At 44.0% G+C, this 20606-nt stretch overlaps 2 long non-coding RNA genes across 2 annotated transcripts; both read left to right on the top strand.

Annotated features, from left to right (window-relative positions):
- Window positions 1-236: 236 nt before the first annotated feature.
- On the top strand, window positions 237-6085 carry LOC142590897 (uncharacterized). The gene is made up of 3 exons (XR_012830254.1): window positions 237-487; window positions 4162-4285; window positions 4551-6085. It is a non-coding gene; the product is annotated as an uncharacterized LOC142590897 (long non-coding RNA).
- A 4214-nt stretch (window positions 6086-10299) lies between these two features.
- LOC142590898 (uncharacterized) lies at window positions 10300-15940 on the top strand. Its single transcript, XR_012830255.1, has 3 exons — window positions 10300-10527; window positions 14723-14843; window positions 15699-15940. It is a non-coding gene; the product is annotated as an uncharacterized LOC142590898 (long non-coding RNA).
- The last annotated feature ends 4666 nt before the right edge of the window (window positions 15941-20606 follow it).

A 20606-nucleotide genomic window follows, 5' to 3' on the forward strand; every position in this document is an offset into this window, starting at 1 on the left:
CGTACTGCACTAAGATCGTTAAGAATTCTTATCTGCTTCTGTAGAATATTTGCGCCTGTTTCTTTTGTTTTTGATTTCTTCCACGAATTGCGTTTGCTGTGGGTCAAAATTAGCCGTTGTGAAGAGTTTAGGAAATTGTTTTTTAGTAGACGACCGGGTTAAAAGAAAAGGGTTTATGTCCTTATGGCGGCGACCATAAACCACGTTTTAAAAACTTTAATAACAAATGGTTGATTGTCCAATCATTAAAGGCAGAGCATCTCTTTAACGATTTACCCCGAGACCGCGTTCTCCATGTCCGTTAGCTGGCTCACGGCACTGCGAAGACCAACTCGGAATCACAAGACCATATCATTGGCTAAAGGCAAAAGATTTACTATGTGCGACATACGCTTTTCTATTCTAATACTATTGGTTCTGTGGGTCAAGCTTGCTCACTTGTCCGAAGAAAAGCGCCGTGTTGTCCAGGTTTCCGTCAATAGTGCTGGTAAGTCGTTTTGTTTTTAGATTTCACTGCAACCAAGAGTCCACCGCCATGAATTTGCGCGTCACGTACGTTGTGAGAAAATGATAACGAGGTACATCAAGGACCCAGTTTTCTTATTTGTGAGAATTTTATTTATTGGTTGCTTTATTCAAGTACTGTAGATGGTGTCTGGTGACTACTTACACCCGCCACTCGGCCATGGAATGAAGAGGTAAAAAGACAGCGCTAGCGAGACGGCGGTATGGGGATAGCACACTGGAGTAGTCGATATTCCTGGCGAGGTTAAGCAGATTAAATTGAATTAAGCAGTCCAAGTAACGCGTAGGGCAGGTGATCGGTGTCCCGGTAGATTAAATGTGCCAAAGGTAGGGTTGCGCAGGGGATTACAGAATGGAATTAGGGAATTCGTTAGCGTGTGGTGATATCAGCTGGTGCCATACACATAATATTGGAGGTCACTGGGTGAAGCATTCGCCCTCCAGTGAATGTAAAATCGGCTGATGGTTAAAAGCAGCTCACGCGAATTTAAGGAACCGTTTTTGTTTTCATGGGCCCTCACAATGAAAAACTTGACGTTGAAGGCATTCTTAGCAGAAGTGGTTACTCTGGTTGTACGTAGTGTTTGTTCAAAGGGTTTTTTTTACTGTCAGAATCCTTAAGCGTTTTTCTTTTCAGATGCGTGGCAATGCAGCACATTGAGAGCGACCCAGATGGCTCGCCACCGAATGCGACAAACTAGAAGTGAAATAAGCTTCGGCAGCTGTGAAAGTAATATTTGTAAAACAATATAATAGCGGTTGCCTTGAGTGTGCTGACTTTGTAATTTTCCTTTTCATTCTATTTATGCGTGCATGTATCTCCATATTAAGGCGATAGTTGATAAAACCAAGTTAGCCGAAAGCTTGAGCTGAATAAACCTCAGTGAAATATTACAGTGCATTATAGGCTCCGCGCTCTGGTATAGTGTACGTCAAACGACATGACTCAGAGTTTTGGGTATCTGACAATGTGTATTGTTCATTTGTTATCGTGAATACTTCTCAACTGCGCTCTCCATCGGAGGAATTCTATTGGCCCCACTGCTCTATCTGTCGGTGATGTCCCGAAAACCTGACAGCGCTTGTGCCGAAAATTTCTCGGTTTGCTCAGGCTGAGAGCGACCGCGTGCGACGTACCCGCGCCTGGAAAAGCAGCCCAACATTTCTTAGCGCAAGAATAGGAGCAACGCTCTTGTTCTGTCATTTCCGTGAATGTGAGCCATGGTGTCGAGCGAGCGGGAATTCGTTGCAGTTAAACATAAAAGTAACCACCTGGACAGGTGGTTACTGTCGCTCTTTCTTGCAGTGCGTGTCCGTTCTGAAGTCAACGTTGTTTTTACGAGAAACGGTTGTTTGTTCCACCGGACAAGTTTCGGTTGTGACGCAGCGTTTTCTTTTTCTACTGCTCACGTAAAATTGTGCCTGTGTGCTGTGTAAATTTAGTTATGCTACCTGTGACAAGATTTGCAGCCAATTTAGAGACAATGGCATCCCTTATTTCCTAGTTCTCGCTCGCGGGGCTCAAACTCCTGCTTTCTTGTTGATCGTCGCATCACTATCATATTGTGCAGTATAACAAGATGCCAGAAGGCGTAGCGCTTAGCCGAAATACCATCAACAGCAGGGCAGCTTATCCAATTGGTGGGGCAAAAAATAACTGAGATGCTGCACTCTTGTGAACTGAGTGTAATGACCAGAGCCGAGGCGCTTGGGGTAATTAGATTGGAATAAACCTTTTTTTCGCAGAATCGCGCGCAATCTGAAACGGAACCATCGATAGTGCTGGTGAACACTCGGAGGGCATGAGTGCTACCGTAAAAAATTGCTCGAAAATCCGGTCTCAAGTATTCAGCTTGCGTATAGCGATACATTGTGGGCGGTAACCTACGTGAAGGTGCATATTCTCCCATGTTAATGATTATTGGTGGTCTTTACACTAAGTACTAGTATAACAATACCGCTAATTTATTAATAATATTTTTGCGTGCTCTGTGTCCGAAGTTGGTACCTTCATCTGCCTCTAAGTACACTCAAGCAATGCGGGACAGCTTTCGCCTAGAGAATCCCAAACGTCTAAGACGAAATGCCGGTTCTGATTTAGGTGTCTAGATAGATTTTATTGATAGGAAAGACTAAGGGGTCGGCCTGAGCTAGTGAGCTCTAGTATGCTGCTCTGCACTGGGGAAGAAGGAAGGGGAGTGAAGGTACTGGGATTGATAATGATGATAAGAGAAGTGGTGAGTGCTTTTGTAAATTAGACGGTGGCCATACCAAAACAACTCGTGTACTTTCATGTCTTGTACAAACCTCAACGGGGCTCGAGTTGTCCGCATTGAAGTTGCAGTTAGGGCCATGGACCGAGAACAGCTTCCTCCAAGAGAGGGCTCTCTATGTAACTAAGTATTATTCGCGTCCCTGGCCAACAGAAGGATGGAGCACACGTCTGTACATTGGAAAAGAGGAAGTTCATTTATCAGCATGCTAATTTTCACATATTGTAGTTACATAACCACTCTTTGCCTGAAATTACGGCCACAGCTATAGAGCATTTGGACGTGCTGGATATTTTCCTTAAGCGCGGTAGCAGTATCAATATTAGTACTCTTTTCAAGGAAAATGTTAAGTTCTTTGCCAATATATCCGGGACTAAAAGCGCCGGGTCTGTTATACAAACTGCAACTAGGCATCTAGCACAGCCTAACAAATTTTAATCTATGTTTCACTCCTGCATATTTTATGTCGACTAATTTCGGATACCCATCGGAATAAATCAGTACCTTTGTACTGAGGACGAGATGAGCTTTGTAGAAAACCGTTGGCAGACAAAGCAGGCTTCGTCTTTTATCTTGCTCAAAATGACCCCGATCAGTATAGGAGGATCGGATTTAAAGCACAACATCATTGGTTTGATTCAACGCCCCTATTTTACAAACGCCTTCGGATGAGCACTGTGGTAGGATCCGCGCAGAACGGCGATCTTACTCGGCAAGCTTCATACAAGGTTCACCTCATGATATGGAACGGCCTAAATATTCCCCCATCGTCTCACCTCATACTGTAAAAGTAAAGTTTACTCAACGTTTTCTTTATTATTTTATGTTTTGAACTCGGCTTCAAAATCTTGAAATCCACTTCCCCAGCTCTGTGCAGAGTATGTTAGCGTTGCTGTTTGAGTTGACAAATATATCCGCCTTCCAATGAAGAATTTCTCTCTTTCTCTATCCAGTCAAAGAGTATCAAGACGCAAGTAACCGTAGGAAAAATACTATGTGCGGAGCTCTTTATGTGCCCTCAATCAACAGATTACTCTTTATGCGTTTTAGTACTCTCTATGCGTTTTGCAAGTGCTTTAACTGAGCAATCGCTGAAAAAAATAGCGTTTGTCTTGCTTCATTGACAAAAGTTGTAACTAGGGAAGCACAAAATGGACAACAATTATGGATACGGCGTAACGTTCAAAGCTCCTTTTCAATGAACACTGTAGTCATTCAATTAGTACATCCATCGATGGCCGGCGTTCGAGTTGCGTGATAAAATGACGACAAGACAATTAGGCAACGGTAACGTGCCAGCGATAAACAGTTCCGCAAGCAGCAAAATAAAGATTTGTTTTCGTGTTCTTGTTTCTTATCCAAGGAGACTGCACTTATCATGGACACTACATTGTTGAAGGCACAACGTATTATCTTGATGCGCCTTGCGAGCGGTGGGTGTGCGCAGACAGGTTCAATTATACAGACGGATATCTGCATCGCTTCAGGTTAGTGATTTTCTTTCCTATCCACGAATGAGCTGCCACGAGTCGGGTCCCACAAATACTCTTCACTGAATAATTTTTTATGTCTAACAGGAGAACGTCAAATATTGTGTGCACAAGTGCTGGCATCTCTACTAACATTATAGAATAATTTCTGGCCCTCTAGGTCGGGCCCTCTGACGCGTGGAGCATATGCATATTGTTTTTCGACGTTACTGATATTTCGTATTGTTGTTGCCATGCGTATATAACAGACTTCAATTTTCAGCTGCCCGGAACTCGACCCACCAAGGCAGTTCTGCTGGCATGAAGCAGGAAAAGGCAAATACCCGGCCTGTTGCCCAAAGGAAGTATGCCCCGTCCAAGTAAATAGTACGGCAGTCTCACCGAGTACTCTTCAACAAGATGGTGCATCAAAAGATGTCACCACAAGCCAACGAAGCAACCTAGGACGAAATACAAATAAACCTTCACTTAGAGACTCTATTATGAATAAAGAGTAGCTGAATTACATGCGTCCATATTCGTAGCACCGCTTTATGGCCATTTGTTAAAGGGACACTAACGGCAAATAATAGGTCTGCGTGGACAGTTTAAATACCATTCCAGAAACCTCGCAACGCTTGTGTCTTGCCACGAAAATACATAGTTTACGAGAAAATTGCGTCTAAAATTTAGGCTGTCATGTAGACAAGGGTGCTCTCAGGAATATGGTTGTAGAAGCCTTCAATTCTCTGGGCAAGGGTTTAACGTTTACTTCTGAAGTACCGGTAGATAACACGCTACAATTTCTTGATGTCAAGTTAGAATTCCTACCGGAACATGTATGTTGGTCATTTTCACCCTGAGCCGGGAAACCGCTAATGAATTATGCCTCAAACCATTCCAGGCTTGTGAAGAATGTAATAGTCATTTCGTGTTTCCGGTCAGCGTTGTTGAATTCATGTCACCACACCGTAAAGAGTGCATTTTTTGAGCAAGTTGATAGGTTGAGGAAGGCTGGGTACCCGCTCGCTGTGATGCTGGCGTCGTGCGATAGGCTAGTGAAAAAACTTAAACAGGATAAAGGACAAAGCAAAAAGAATCAATGGCAGAAGAATATAGCTTCCAAGATTTCAGTGATTCCGTATGTGCACGGCCGTTCACACAGACTTAAAAAGGTGGCTTGTAGTTACGCAGTAAAAGTGATATTTTCGGCAAAAAACAAAATAAGTAGTGTGTGCTCTAAGGTTAAAAATAAGTTCGAAAGAAAGGATGATGCAAAGAAAGAATGTAGTGTTAAACATCCGCGCAAGAGCCAATTTGTTGATTGCGCGATGAACGTTGTTTATCAGATCCCTATGACGTGTGGTCATGTGTACGTAGGGCAGACTGCGAGATGCATTAACACGAGGTTAAGGGAACACTTGTCCAGTCTGAAAGGTCGCTCTAGCATCCATTTGGCAATGGATTGCCAAGAACATGATTGCTCCCCCTGTCTTAGTAGCACCAACATCTTGTATAGGAATAGGAATCAAACCGCGAGGGAAATTGTGGAAGCACACTGGATTGAAAAACAAAAAGAAAAATGTATCAGCCATCCATAGGTTTCATTGCTGGATAAAGAAAATTCACTTCTATCATCACATCTTTAAAGCATTTTATCGTAAGTGGATGTTTCATGCACCTTGCTGTTCTTATATTGACCGGGTGCTTTGGTCCACGTCTTTGTTTTTTATCACAAGTGGTATATGTACTGCAGTTGTGCTCTCTTGACTAGATCGCGCAGATCTGTGTGTATTTAAGCAGGTGGTTCTTCAAAAATAAAACCAGTTGTTAGAAAGCGCTCGTCCTTGTGTTTCTTCTATTCTTCGTCCCTGTTTGTTTGCGCACAATAAGTTGTAAGATGAATTTGTTCCAACTAGGCCGACTCGCAGTCTTGCTAAAGGGTCCGAATACCTTTTTCGAAATTCAAATCACCCGCTACCCAACCGGGGGATTGGTGACGTCGCATACGCCATCACCGCCCTTTGCTGCCGTCGGCATGGAGGAAGGAAACTCAGGAGAGGCCCTGACGTCACTCTTTCTGAAGGTAAAGTGAAGCCGGAAGTTGGCGTTGCTCGTGGCGTTGCTCCGCCTATCGGGCCAGCTCTCCTCTCTTGTTTACATTTCTCGCGAAACTGTATACGCCGCTCTGCACGCAACCGGGCTGCTCGGAGGCGCGCGCTCCGCGGCATTACTAAACAATCGCGATGTCTCATTGCATTAACGTTGCCGAAGTCACGTTAAAAGAAGTTCGATATATCAACATTATAAACGTGCCTATACGCTACGTTCTGGAATATTTTATTTGATTCAGTTTATTTATTTCTTTATTGTTCTATTTATTTACTTATATATAGTACTTCTATTTTCTGGTAACGTGACGTGGACTTTTTGCCGCTGTTTCTTGCCTGCATATGTGCTGGCTTGCGCTCATTGTGTACCTTCAATATAGTTTTGCTTGCTTTAAAATTGTGTTGCTATTTCCGATTGTCAGAATTGCTGTAAAGTTATATCTATGTCAGGTTTACTATTCTATAAATATGTGATGTTTACGTGTCGCTAAGTCCCCTCGACTTAATTTTATGTTTTATGCCCTTGAGAAGAAAAAGAAATTGTTGCAAGATTCATCCAAGATGACCGTCAAAGTGACCAGTAGTTTTCTTTCGTGACCACCTGCATATCGCCATCCCATCCTTGAATAAGGAATCTCTATAGGCCCATCAGCTGGCAGAGCAAGTGCCAGAATGTTTTTCCAACCCCAATGCCAAAGAATACAACTAGATAGCACATCTTGTAATCCCAACACTGCAGCTTATACTCACTTGCAACCCCCAGTGTCCCTTGTTCGCTGACTGCAACATCGTTGCAATGGCTATTAAACTACCGCGCTAGACGCCGAGGTGTCTCCACCGGATAGGGCACAAACAGTTTGCCATATTTATGGCTGCATAATTTTTGTGGTACCTCGGCACATACATGGCGGGGGATTGGGCTAGGATTAGCTCGTACCAATGCAACCTATGAAGTGCCGATCTGTTTGGGCATATTATGATTCGCACATACCGAGCGACCCAATTTGATTTCTAGGCTAGACAACAGCTAGATGCAAGTTGTCTATTCGGGCTTTTACGCAGTGGTCCATGTTGTCTGCTTGGCAAAGCAGCAGTCGGCCGATACATAGCCGACCAATGTGACTCTCCACCCATGAGCGGCCAGATACATATGAAGCACGAAATGGGGAGAAGAGCGAAAGAAAGCTATTGCTTTAATAAATTAACTACGTTAAATTATATATATAACCACGTAAATGAAGGGCCACAAGTAATTTACAACTATCACGTGATTAATGTGACCACACGATAAAAAAGACAGCCTCTCGCGACGCCTAATGGCAGGATTAAGTTAGACGTGCGTGATATCTAGTCAGCGCCATCTGTATACGTAAAGCCTCCTTTGTAGCGCTACCACTGTTTAATGTCGGTACATTCATGGCAGTTCATCATTTGAAGTGCAATAAAATGGCTCAATTTATCACGACTAGTGTGAGCGGCGGAAGCTTGAAGAAGCTCTACTTGCTCGTACAAATATCTCTGCAAAGCACCCGCTGCCATACGTTCGCTTTGCGTTCTTTTTATACTCTGAAGTTTGCATTCTGCAGTAGCAGGGAAGATTTGGGCAATTTTTGGTATGCTTACACTTGTCAAGACTTTGGCAGCCATAGCTACAACTGTGTGCTACGCAATGCGCAGCATTGTGTATTGTAGTACAAGGGCACTCACAAACCATGGTTATTTTGAAGCAGAACGTGCACCGCTGGCTGTAAGGCAAGATATTTAGATAGCATTGCTTGGTTGGAGATCATATGTGTACAATTTTACAATTTTAGATTGTTTTAATTTGTATCACGTGTACAAATAAGCATAATTACACCACTCGACGCAATTATTCATTGTCCATTAGTTCAGTGATTTCGGTTCCGACCACGTCGTGACCAATGACCTCAATGTTCGATCCACTGGTGGATCTTACTGCCTATGGTGGAGCAACCATAATTTGCCTTATTGCGGACGTCAATGCGCACTTGTGGAATAACGTACGCGCGCTATGCCTAGAGTCTGAGAATGGATGTGCCAAGCGACAAGTGGTTGTATACGTTGCTTCACCGGAGTTTTAGCGGATCTGAAAGTAGCATTAGGCGCTATCTGACTGTTTTATAGCGGCTGTGCGCTACAAATGCAGTCATACGTCACCGTATGACATGTGCTAGATTACACTAGACTACACCGCCTTCTGGATTGGCCCACAAAAACGGTTAGGTACACATGCGGAAAAAGGGGTGTATGTTGGAAAACAAGGCTTTGCGTTAACAAGCCGCTAGCGAGAGCGATGCTACAAGAAAATGTAATAAGTTATGCTTTCTTATGTGAGCCTAACACATTTTATTCGCCGTTGTCATTCTTAGGCGGTTATCTTTTAGCCAAATATGCATTCCGAGATTTAACTCGTGTGTGAAGCCCGCTCTGTCATTGAGGCATGATCTCAACGTACGTCGAAAAGTTGTTGTTCTGAGTAGAATTTGTGAAATGTTCATGCGCGCCTAACAAAACTGTGCATCAACGAGCCCATAATATCGGTTTCTTGACCATCTTCACTAGAAAAAATAAGGTATGATCCGGTGGACTAATTTGTGAAACTTCGGCGATGGTTGGCTGTCCAAGCAGATAAACCCGATCGACAATTACAGAAATGTCTAAATTATGCACGTATTGGTCAATCTATCTGTTTGGTCTAAGTATACATCGCTGCATCGGTACATGTCTTTCTTTCTTACCTTCGTAATTTACAAGTCATCGCGCACCAGGCAAACGTATTTTTTTTGTGATGCTTGTGTTCTCTCTTCTTGGCAATTTCTGGGGATTCTGCACATTTATTACGTTTTAGTTAACAGGCACGTGTCAGAAAGTGCCACTTTAGGTTTGTCAGATTCGTTGGACAGATATAGGGTTATATGACAGCAGATTGCAAAAGCGATTTCTTCGAACGGATTTAGTTCAAAATTGCATCTATGAACTTCCCGTAGCAAAAAGAACTGCATGACAGTTAAAGTCATTTAAACTACTTTGATACGAGAAACCGAATAAACTTATGGAATGGAATTTATACAAAATCACATTTAGTGACGCTGTAGGAATCTAGTAATCGTTTCTCTTGCTTTTGAGCCTGTAACGGATGAACCAAGTTTCAGGGCGTATTCAGTGGGCAAAAAAAAAAAAAAAATGCCCCGTCAACGAACGCAGCTCAGAGCTCGGTAAAAAAATAAATAAAACTAAGAAGGTTCAGAAAAAGCGCATTGCACATTGACAGCGCTTTTGAGTACTTCTGTAAACCATTGAATTTAAGGCTTCCAAAGCGATGTTATAGATTATGTAACTATATTTTCTTTAGATTTGCTGTGGACTTTCTAATACCTTCTTTCTGTGAAGCCGACGCGACCAGCTTGGTCACACAGCATTAAGGACTTTGCGGCAGCTTGTGTGTGAGCGCCTGAAAAGCCAACATAATTGCTAAAGTGGTCGCCAAAAAAAACTTATCTCGCGTCTTAGGGCCATATTGATAGTAATTCTGTTACACTTGTTTCGCCACAATACGAGGCGTCCATTAAAGTTTTCGAAAAAGCGTGTGCCCAATGACTGGATGTTCTAGAGACTGGATAACGACAGCTGCCGGTACGAAGCGATAGACATGTCACGTTCGCTCGGCGCTAGTTCGTTTTTGATGCTCTTGCCCTCTATTTGGCTCCGCTACGCCACAAGTAAGGGCTTAGCAGCTCACATCAACGCTGTCGCTGGTCCCTGCAGTGGAAAACAGAGGGATCAGTGTCTGGTGTGGCGCCTTGCTCACGAGTCTCATGGGACCACGTTGATCAAACTGTCAGTCACGCACGTAACAAAGCGCAAGGCTGTTTTTCTGTCAAAGAAAACGCGAAAAAATTGAATTTGTAAGAACTTGCGCATATTAGCCAGCTGCAATAGGCAGAGCTGTAGCCACAGGGCGAACATCTGGAGAGCGCCTACAGGTTGTCATTTATGCTTGCCGGCTGCTGACTACGAAACCTTGGGACATGCTCTGCCCAAGAGCCATCCTGTCGGTGCTCTTGGTCCAGTTTTTGGAAACATCCGAAGGATGGGTATACACGGATGTTGTTCCCCTTACTAGCGATGGTAAGTGTGGAAAGCTCTGCTTAATCAGAATCTGCGTCTTGTAGCTAAACAAATACCTGACCCGAACCGAAAATTCATGTCATGCTGAGGCTGAAGAGGAACTAACTAATTGTAACTGTTTATCGCCCGGTTGCTTGCATTTTTTAAAGTTGACGACTACATTTCTTCGCGTATCAGAAAGGTCGAGGGTTTCATGAAAGAAAACAAACTGTGATTTTTGCTAAAATAGCAGGGCATTGCAAGGTACACGCGTATAGGTTGGTGAAAAAGCCATGTGAGTTCTCTTTGGAGTTTCGTGTAGCTCAGAGATGAATCGATATTTTTCACTTTTCCAGATTAAAAAGTCACACTGATGACTAGCTTATGAACAAAGCGTTAAGGACAAGGTGTAGTGAAGCAGTGAACATGGTTTGAAAATGTTTGTGGCCAAATATGCAACAGCTCGCTGATGAAAAAGAAAAAAAAACAACTGATTCCTTAAGTTAACACATTAGTTCATCATCGCCTAACTAAATTTACTTCCATAAAAGTGTTGAAATGGTACATTTATGCTTGAGACAAACAGAGGTCGCAGGAAATATACACGTATACAGCATAGTGACCCTTACACAAAACAAAAATACCCAATGGAAAGCTTTAAGAATGGCTTCGGGTTTTTGAAATGCCGCTATACGTTGCTGAGAATGTTTCAATAAAATCCCTGCAACAGTTACAGCTGTAAAGCGATGTGCTGCCGTTTGCTATATCCTTCCAATATGGTCGTAGTAAGTGATGAAATCAGTCAAGCACCATTCAAGTGTATTAGGGTAACAATGCACTCAGCAACACCAGGTAAGTGGTCTACTAACCTATATGGCCCCTTTTCGTTGGAAACAGGCTTTCCTTTAGCTGAAAAAGCGAACTTAAGTGCTGTGTTTGCGTATTCTCAGCTGGAACTGTGCGGTGCAGTCTTTCGGATCGAACACGCATATTGCACTTTCTCGATGTTTAAATTCATTTTTATGCTACCTTTTCACGATTCACAAGCAGCGGGAACTGGGAAAACAGGGCAGGACACTTTAATTATAGGCAAACTGGAAACGATTAGGCATGGCCCTCGTCTGATGCTGCTGTTGTTCTTGTTGTTGCCTCAAAATATGGTCCCACTGGTGCCCTCGTCTTCTCTTCTGCAATGTGCGATATCTTCGTCTTTCTCTACGTGCCGCGCATTGGATGTGGCAACATTCACTCACTAAGTTAGCATGGCTGAGTCTTTTTACATCATAGTATACAAACAAGCCTCCTCGAGGCAATGACAAGAATGGCTGAAATTACGGAAAGCTGCTGCAGGTACCACAACGCAGAAATTCAGCCACATTCTTCCCCAATTTTGCCAGGCACTTGTTTCTGGACTCATAATGATGCTGAGGGTAGGATATATTTAAAGAAATAAATTGAATTTTATTCGCCAACAAAGTATGGGGGCATAGCAATCGAAAAAGGAGCAAGCTACACCTTGAGGAGGCCCTGAAAATCTCCTACACAGGGCAGCCTCGTAGCGATTGACCGAACGAAGGCGGTTTATATAACGCAGTGAGTAAAAAAAGAAAAAAAAGAACAGAACATCATATTGAAAAACGCAAGAACCGTGATCAGCTTAGAAAAAAATTATTCTATAAAGATTTGACGCAACTTTTATATCCAGGTAGGATAGAGATGAAAGAAACCATTCTACACCCGTACTTGTTACCGGCAACAGAACCCATCGTACAAATATTTCGCGCGTGCGCGAATTACTTGTAACTCTAGAAATACTCTACCAAATATTTGTAAAGGTACAGCTGTAAAAAGCTATAGCTTTTTAATTGCGGAATAGATACATTCAGAGCATTTCTCTGTGCAACTGTTGCACCAGTGTAAGTAAACGAAACATTTGGTGGCCATAGCTATTTCTGCTCCTGTCGACATTCCACGGTTCTGGCTGACGTATGTTGCTAGGCCAAATTATAAGTGTTGAATTATTGCCACGATTCCATAAAAGGCATGGCGTTGTCAAATTTTGAATCGCACAATATCCGCCACCCGTCAAACGCGGCACCATACACCTGCGATGACGCACGCAGCCGCGTTAACCGAGTACATATGGCCACCGGTGTTCATAACACAATGGCTACGGCGTCACTCTGCTGTGCTGGAGGTCCGGGGTTCGATTCTTGGCAAGAAGGCGGCATTCCGGTAAGGACGGAATGACAAAACGCTTGCTCACCATGCGCTGGCCGCACTCTAGAGAATCCCAGGTAGTCAGAATTATTCGGGAGTCTTTGAATACAGCCTGCCTCATAATGAGGTCGCGGTTTTAGTACGTAAAATTTTTTATCCTTAAAGACTGGTACGCCATCAATTTTCCACTAAAGCTGGCTTAGTAGTTAAGACGCTGCCGCGTGAGCGACTATCGAGAGGTTAATCTAAAAGGAACTGTTCCTTTAATAACGAGACACGAGTCGAAAAATGGCACGATATCCGTGAGTTTCGAGCTCATTTACAGCAAAAATTTAAGCTATTCGCTATGCTGGCTACAGACATATGGCTAACTCCTTTAAAGCTTGTACCCGTAACATGGGGGAGAAGCAGATGTGGTCTCGCAATTATATGCGTGGGTTACTGTGCCCCACAGCGAGATCAAGCTACAGCTCTCATGAGAAGTTGAGAGATCTCATAGTTTAAATTTATTTATGAGTTCGCACCACGTTATCGTAACCGAGTTATCGGCACGGGAGTTTGATAGCCGGAGCCATTAAAGTTTATTTTACGTAGATTTTGGGCCGTTCGTAGCAGCTATGATCATCACGTTTAATGTCCAAAAAGTTGCCAAAAAAGAAAACTTCGTTAATTCCCACCTGCGACGGAATCTTACCATCTGCCCCGATAAGAGGCGGGGTCTTACCCGATTTACACACGATGCGCTTTCTGTACAACCACGTAAGTGTGCTAAAAAATTTCTTACTGGATAGCAATTATATGGACACTGAAGGCGCATTTTTGCGGTCGCCTTGATGTTCTACATAAAGTTAAATGGCGATTACACCGTCGCCGCGCGTCGTATTCTGTGTGTTCAAGTTAAAGCGCGCGAGGCAAACCGACGATCGCTCCTCAATCTGGCCCGCGCGGAGAAAGCGGAGAGCAGACGCGCCGTCCTCGGTCGCGCGAAAGGTGGTGGGAGGATGGGAAGGAGGGAGGAGGTGAGGAGGGGCTGGACGGCGTTGTGCTCCGGCAGTGACTGCGCATTTCGCCACCGGGCACAAGGGGAACTGAGAATCGCGGCTCAATATCGCTCGTTATATATATGGAGGAAAGTGGGGGGGCTGCGTGGGAGGGAAGCGGGTGGCTTCCAGTCCGCGAACAAGTGCGTACTTTGCACGAGCCCGTGGAGTTGCGCGCGCTCCGTATCTTGAAAGGGATCTGCAGACGGTTCGTACCTTTCTTGATTGACTGTCTTGTAGTACTATATCAAACAACAAATGACATTTCAGGAGACCAATTAGTAAGTTTCCACCATGAAGTGTCAGCCTTACTGGGCTGACTATTTTAGAATTCTTCGAGCGCGGTCAAGTGTTCCACCCTTGACAGCCACGCAGGTACACAATCTTGTGCTTTCTGAATTTCTACAAACCTGGACATGCATTCTCGAAAAAGCATTCGTGCAGACCGAGCATCCGGATCGCAGTGAAAGGTACCTTTATGCGCGCTGTGTTCTCGCCGCTCTTGCGTTGAAGCAATAGACCGCACGAAGGATCACTTCTCTCGCCATTGCTGCTGCACTTGCTCACACTATCATCCAGCGTTCTGCAGCGAGTGTCCGCGCTCACCGACTGTGATATGTTCATGCATGCGTGTGCACCCTGGTAACATGCTTGTCAATTCAGTTAATAAGCGAACGTTTTCGAGTTTATACGGCCGATAAAATTACTATCCTTCCTTCGTATAGCTGTCTACAAATTTACTATCGCAATCGATGCTTCGCCTTTCGTGGAAAACTGCGCCTTTTTATGTACTCCACTTTATTATCATACCGGTGCAAAGTTGGCGCAAGGGCTCTGTTTGTTCCTCTTGCGAAACTTTATTAGCATTTAGCTTTATGATTTCATTGATGAATGATGATCTATGCCAAAAGGCAAATAAATTGTTTTCTTTTTTATTATTCTTTTTGCACGCGAAGGAAGATGCATTTACCGTGGGATACGAATTGACAAGGAAACAGAAGTAAGCTTCCATTCTCCTTGCGAACGCTGGGACTGCAGGTATCATGACATCAATCACGGCTTCTTACAAAGAGAAACGTAAGCTTTCTTACTTCCATAATTACTTGCCAGTCAGTTTCTGTAAACGTAACACAAGTTATTGGCGGCAGCAAAGCTACAGTGTGATGTTTTCATGATTCGCAGGCGACGTTTGCTATAATGAGCCGCGAAACCTCTGTATTTCGTTAACGTGACTTGGTCAAATACGGTTTCAATTATGCGCACCTAAAGTGCATTCGTGTATTTCTGACGGTGTTCATCTGACGGCTGTCCCAGCCCTTGCACGATGGGTTTCACGCAAATGGAGACGACGACTTTTTTCGGGAACATATATATCGTCACGGCAAGAAACTGTAAAGCTGTGCTTCAGGGATTTTTTATACATGCCCATTCATGCACAGTCATGGTTGAAAATTATACACTGCTATGTGTTTATGCCTCTGCAAAAAAATTTTTGGATGGGCACGGCACCTGTGGGGCCACTGTTTATGTTGGACACAAGTGGGTCCACGTAGGACCGGTGTGCTTCAAAGCGCGCAAAAGTCGAATGGTAAACTTGAAATAATTTCAAAGCGCAATGCACCACGATATTCCGCCTTTTTAACTGAAACTACCAGTGACACCGTGCTCACTGCTTATTAGTTGAAGGATATTTTTATTGCAATATTAAGCAGCTGTCACCGTTCGATGCAACCTACTCATCCTTGTCCTTGTTCACAGAAACCTACGAGGAAGTGTTTTCGTGAAATGGTCCATGCATTGATTGTGTGGGTGCCTTACTAACTATAAAACGTTTTTTGACTGTATATAATACATAATGATGTATGATAATATATCTGGTTAATATGTTGCCCTCTTCGTGGAGGACACTGATGAGTCGTCTCTCATTTACAGCTGCCAAGTTGAACCGCCGAAGCCGTATCCCTGCCGTGTGAGAAAGGGCAAGGGCCGATACCCATGGTGTTGCCCACGTAACATCTGCGAAGGAGTGCCTGAGAATGACAGCGCATACGACTGAAAGTGTCAACAACGAGCCCTTCGTAAGCGGCGCTTTAACTGGCAGCGTGACAGGGAAAGAAAAACAAGGAAATAAGACCAGAAAATAAAATAAAGCGTAGCATCTCTCAAGATGCAATATCAAGAAAAAAAAGTTCTGCTCGCGTATCGTTCAATCGTTTAAAAGCCGCCGCAGACTTCAGTCGGCGACGAAAGAAGTGACGCACATAATAATAATAATAATAATAATAATAATAATAATAATAATAATAATAATAATAATAATAATAATAATAATAATAATAATAATAGTACAGGCCTGCCAAAGCCTTTGATGGTTTGAGCAGCAGCGCCTGGCAGGCAGCAAAGCCATACACGGTACATTAATAAACGAGTTATAAGCAGCCAACGCAAGTATAGAACACGAAGAAAGGTTATTAGAATTTATACAGTGTCTATGAAAATAATGTTCATTGAGCATAATGAAACACAGAAGTACAGCAATGCGTGTGAACAAAAACTACCATGAGATAATGCACGACCATATACCAGACTGACCGTCATGGTGCAAAGCAATTGCACAATCGCATGCACGAACACAGGCAATAACGGTAAATAAACGGAACAAGTACGCCTTTACGAACAGATACGCCTTAGCAGTCTCTTTAACTAATATTTCGTTTTTGCACAGAAGGTGCTGTGCGGTAATTTATTGAAGTAGGTGGGCACATAATAGGCCCGAGCTCTAGTGCCGCACCTTGTGAAACAACGTGGCCTCCAAAAGGGGTCCCTGGGGAAGGGGAAGCTGTATACGTAACTAGGAATTGACTGGACCAGAAGTGTTTTACAACAACCGTTTGCATTAAAAGATCGTTGAAATTCGGCATCTAAAGCACTTTGAAACGGTCTGTGTCAGCATTCAGGCTCAGACCATGAGATGTGTTTTTTAAGAGGGGGTGCAGTATCTCATTTATTCTGTTGTGCCAGTGGACAGCACAGTGCCCGTAAATTGTTATTCCATACCGGAGTAGACTGTAACCTAAAGCATGTGTTATTGTTTTCCATACTGATAAGGGCATGTAGTATCATATATTGTACAGTAGACAGGATACGGCGCGAAGTTTTTTAGAAACGTAAGCAGGGTGCCTGTTCCACATAAAACGCGGGAAGAGCACCCTGCGCAGAATTCGCTGTTTATGAGGCGACAAAGTGGCGATAACATTTTTAAGCATGTCGGAGGAACGATTGAAAACTGATAGTGATTGCGCAAACCAGCGCAAATGTTTGTTGTTGAAATGAAGAAGAATCATCAAACGATCTTGTATACCTTTCTTTCTACTTTCTTTTTCTAAACGCAACCCATCTAAAGGACATACCGCAAATTCTTCCCTTCCAGAGGCATCGAGAATATGGCAAGGATGTTTACTTGGAGGTTGTTATGCTGTAGCTCTGCTAAACGTTCAATGGCCTTTGAGAAAAAAGAACCATCCCTAGTGCTTGCTAGCCGCAAGGCTCCTCACTGCGGAGCCCGCAGTCGCGTTCGCACCCAATATTTCATTTCTCACGCCTGACTTCTGCGTAAACTGCGCTACCGTTGCCGAACGCGCGAACCGATAGAAAGAGAAAAAAATGAGCGGAACCCACCTCACGATGACCGTTGGTGGTTATCCGTCTAGCATTGAATCAACACAGCAACACGGCCTGTCGCCACCGTCGAAGCAAGTTAGGCATGACGTCTGTACTGCAGCGGTACTCCTTTATCGTGCTTTCCTAAGAACACACGGCGCCATCCAACGTTGCCGCCGCGAAGCCGGCGCGGGGCCTTCAAAAAGGATAGCGCGCTGGTGGGCGCTAACGATGAGAAACGCGTCATGCGGCAAACAGTGGAGCCTACATTCAAGCGCTGTTTTAGGGTGCTGACGACACCAAAATTTTGGACGTTATTTACCGCCAAATTTGGTGAGTAGCCATTTTGGTACCCAATCTCGCTAGAAGTCCCGGCCTCAATTCTGCTTTTCTTTTTATTTTTATCAGGCTCCTATCTACCTATGTTGGCACTCATTCTATTAAATTGCTTTGATTTAGTTTAACACCAATGCGCACACCAAACTTGGATACAGCTTTAATATACTAAACATTTTTTCGTTTTATTTTAACATCTCAAACTATTTTTTTCTATTGCATTTCGTGCGACACGTATACAGCAACGATTTATGAGGCACGGCGGCCGCCAAGAATGTGAACTGCATTAAGCACTGTCGTTGCCTTCCACTTGTACGTAATACATAAAGGGTGTTTTTTTCGAAGCGTGCTGTAATAAAGACTGTGCTTACTAGCCTGTCTAACTAAAACTTACACGTGCCGTGCACTGCTTTCAGAGACGCTAAATTTGTCTGGCTGCTGAAGCCAAAGTTTATTTTTAAACATTAGTGAATTTCACGTCACTAAGCATTCCGGGAAACGTGGTCCCTCGGGTGCAGCCTTTCGCCATTTTGTCTCCCGCATCTTATAATTTGTCGGAAAGTTTAACCCGCCAATTTAGCTGGCCGCGACTAGCACGCCTACAAAGCCTGTCACTTCCCCAAAACGGGGCCTTGCATGCGGGCTCCCTATGCCATCTGGACACGCTGCGCCATCTAGTGGCGTTGGCGAGAATTCAGTGCCTGGCCTCCGAGACGAGAAGCGTGGCGCGCTAGCCGCGTGCGAACGCTGAGAAAGTTTCCGTCGCCAGCCGCACACCCCGTGGCACGCACTCCGTGACTCGTGTTGGCGAAATGTTCATTGAAAAGCCGCACACACCCTGTGTACTCATGGCGCCGATCGCTAATGCAGTGGCGTGAAAACAAAGATTGAACAGCGGCACATACCCAATGCATTTGTCGCGCAGCCTGTTAATGCGTCAGGTTGAAGTCCTTGAGGAAATTTAAAGGATCTTGTAATGGCGTTAGCATTCTTAGGGCGCTTCACGTACTTCTGGCGGCTGGACTTCTTTGTATGTATTTAGCCGTTTTCCCGCCTACCCGGGTCACTGGGTAGACCATGATCGAATGGGTAGCGCGTCAGGCTGCCGTGCAGAGAGAAGAGGGTTCGAGAACAACCGCCGTACCAGCTTGGGTCATCAACCGCTTTCCGCCTTGGCAGATGAGGCGGATATGGGTAGGTACCGCCGTTCAGCGCAACTCTTTGAAGCCGTACTTGAGCACGGGTGGGCGCCACTAGGCTTGTGCTGGCCTTCAATGAACCTCTTTGATGCAGCTTAGGTTACTGGGTATGTGCTGGCAGGTGTGTGGCGCTCTTCAATGAACGTATCTGATGGCCTGACATTAAAGGATCACGTCACGGCGCGTACACAGCAATGCGAGTGAGGAAGAACAGTTAGCTGACTCTGTCATTGTGCGCCTGACACTGCTGTTGCTTAAGCACACAGATTATTTGCAAACTTACCGCCATGTAATGAATAGTTCGAGAAAGGCGCACGCACCTGGCATCTTGCCGATCCTCTGGCATTTCTTGGACATCACGAAGGTCCCTGTCCCGACAGTTTAGGTGCAAGTGCTGTTGACCGGAATAAGTAGCTTCACTGAGTGAATTTAACTGGTGATCCACGGAGCAAGAAAAAAGAAAGTTCTCTAGAGAAATATTTATAAGTTCAGCGGACTCTCAGAGTATTCGTAAGTAGGATGTTAAGCCTGAGCTATGCTTGCTGACTTACTGCTGCTCCTTCCTCTCACTTTGTTGATCAAGTGGGCCGCTCCGCTTATAACGCTGCTTGGGTCACATTGGGCAAAGATTGATCTTGTAGCACGGGGAAAACGTATTGAGCCCAAAGCGAATCCGACAAAGCCGAACGTATAATTTTAGCTATGTGGATTTCAATGCCACAAAATTACATTTTAAGCCGGGGAAACATAATCAAATATCAGTATTCAATTATGGATGTTTAGCAAACGAATTACTAAACCTAATTACACACTGCAATGCGAAAGGAAGATTACAAGGTAAGCAGTGACACATGTCAAATGCGCTGAATACTTTATGATTGTTAAAACCATTTTTTGTTACTTACCATTTCGTTATTTGCCCTTCCAATTTACTCCTAATAGCCAGATATGGAGGTGAGCAAGTTGTCCTGATTTTTCGCTATGTGGATTCGTGCTCAGACTTTGTCGAATTAAGTGGCCCCATATTTATGCGTAAAATGTTCTCCTGTCAATTTGCTGATTGATTAGTACGCAGCACAACAGTGTTTCAATATAATTTCAAATAATTCTCTTTAGGAATGCGCTATCTTGAACTTGCGCCACAACTTGGTAATGAGGATGATACGGTGCAAAATCTTAGAGAAGGACTGCGGATATGATAGGCGTCCTTTCACGAGTCTGGAACAATCTTACCTATTTCTGGATCTTCAACATATGCATAATCTAGGCAGCATTGCTCACGACCCTTCTTACATTCCCTCTCCCCCTCAAGGTGACCGCTAGCTTACCAAGAATGGAAACCAACAAATCCTGTTAAGCACCAAAGCGCTATGAGTGCATTAGCATTGTGATGGGTGACGTGAAAACATACTCCGACAAGAATTACCCACTTACGGCTAAAAAATTTGGCATTTCTTTAGTAGCAATGGTCCATCATGTTACAAACGCAGAACACCCTTGAGCAGAGTTTATCGTGTCTTGTAAGTTCCATAGCAAAGTCAACTGCGCATACATCTCTAAAACCACTGCCAATAACATTCCTGAAACGTTCTCATCACGTGCTCAGATATTTCGCTCTAATATCACGGAGTGTCCGGCCAGGAAA

The sequence above is a fragment of the Dermacentor variabilis genome, chromosome 8 (genome assembly GCF_050947875.1).
Source record: "Dermacentor variabilis isolate Ectoservices chromosome 8, ASM5094787v1, whole genome shotgun sequence".
Lineage (NCBI taxonomy): Eukaryota > Metazoa > Arthropoda > Arachnida > Ixodida > Ixodidae > Dermacentor > Dermacentor variabilis.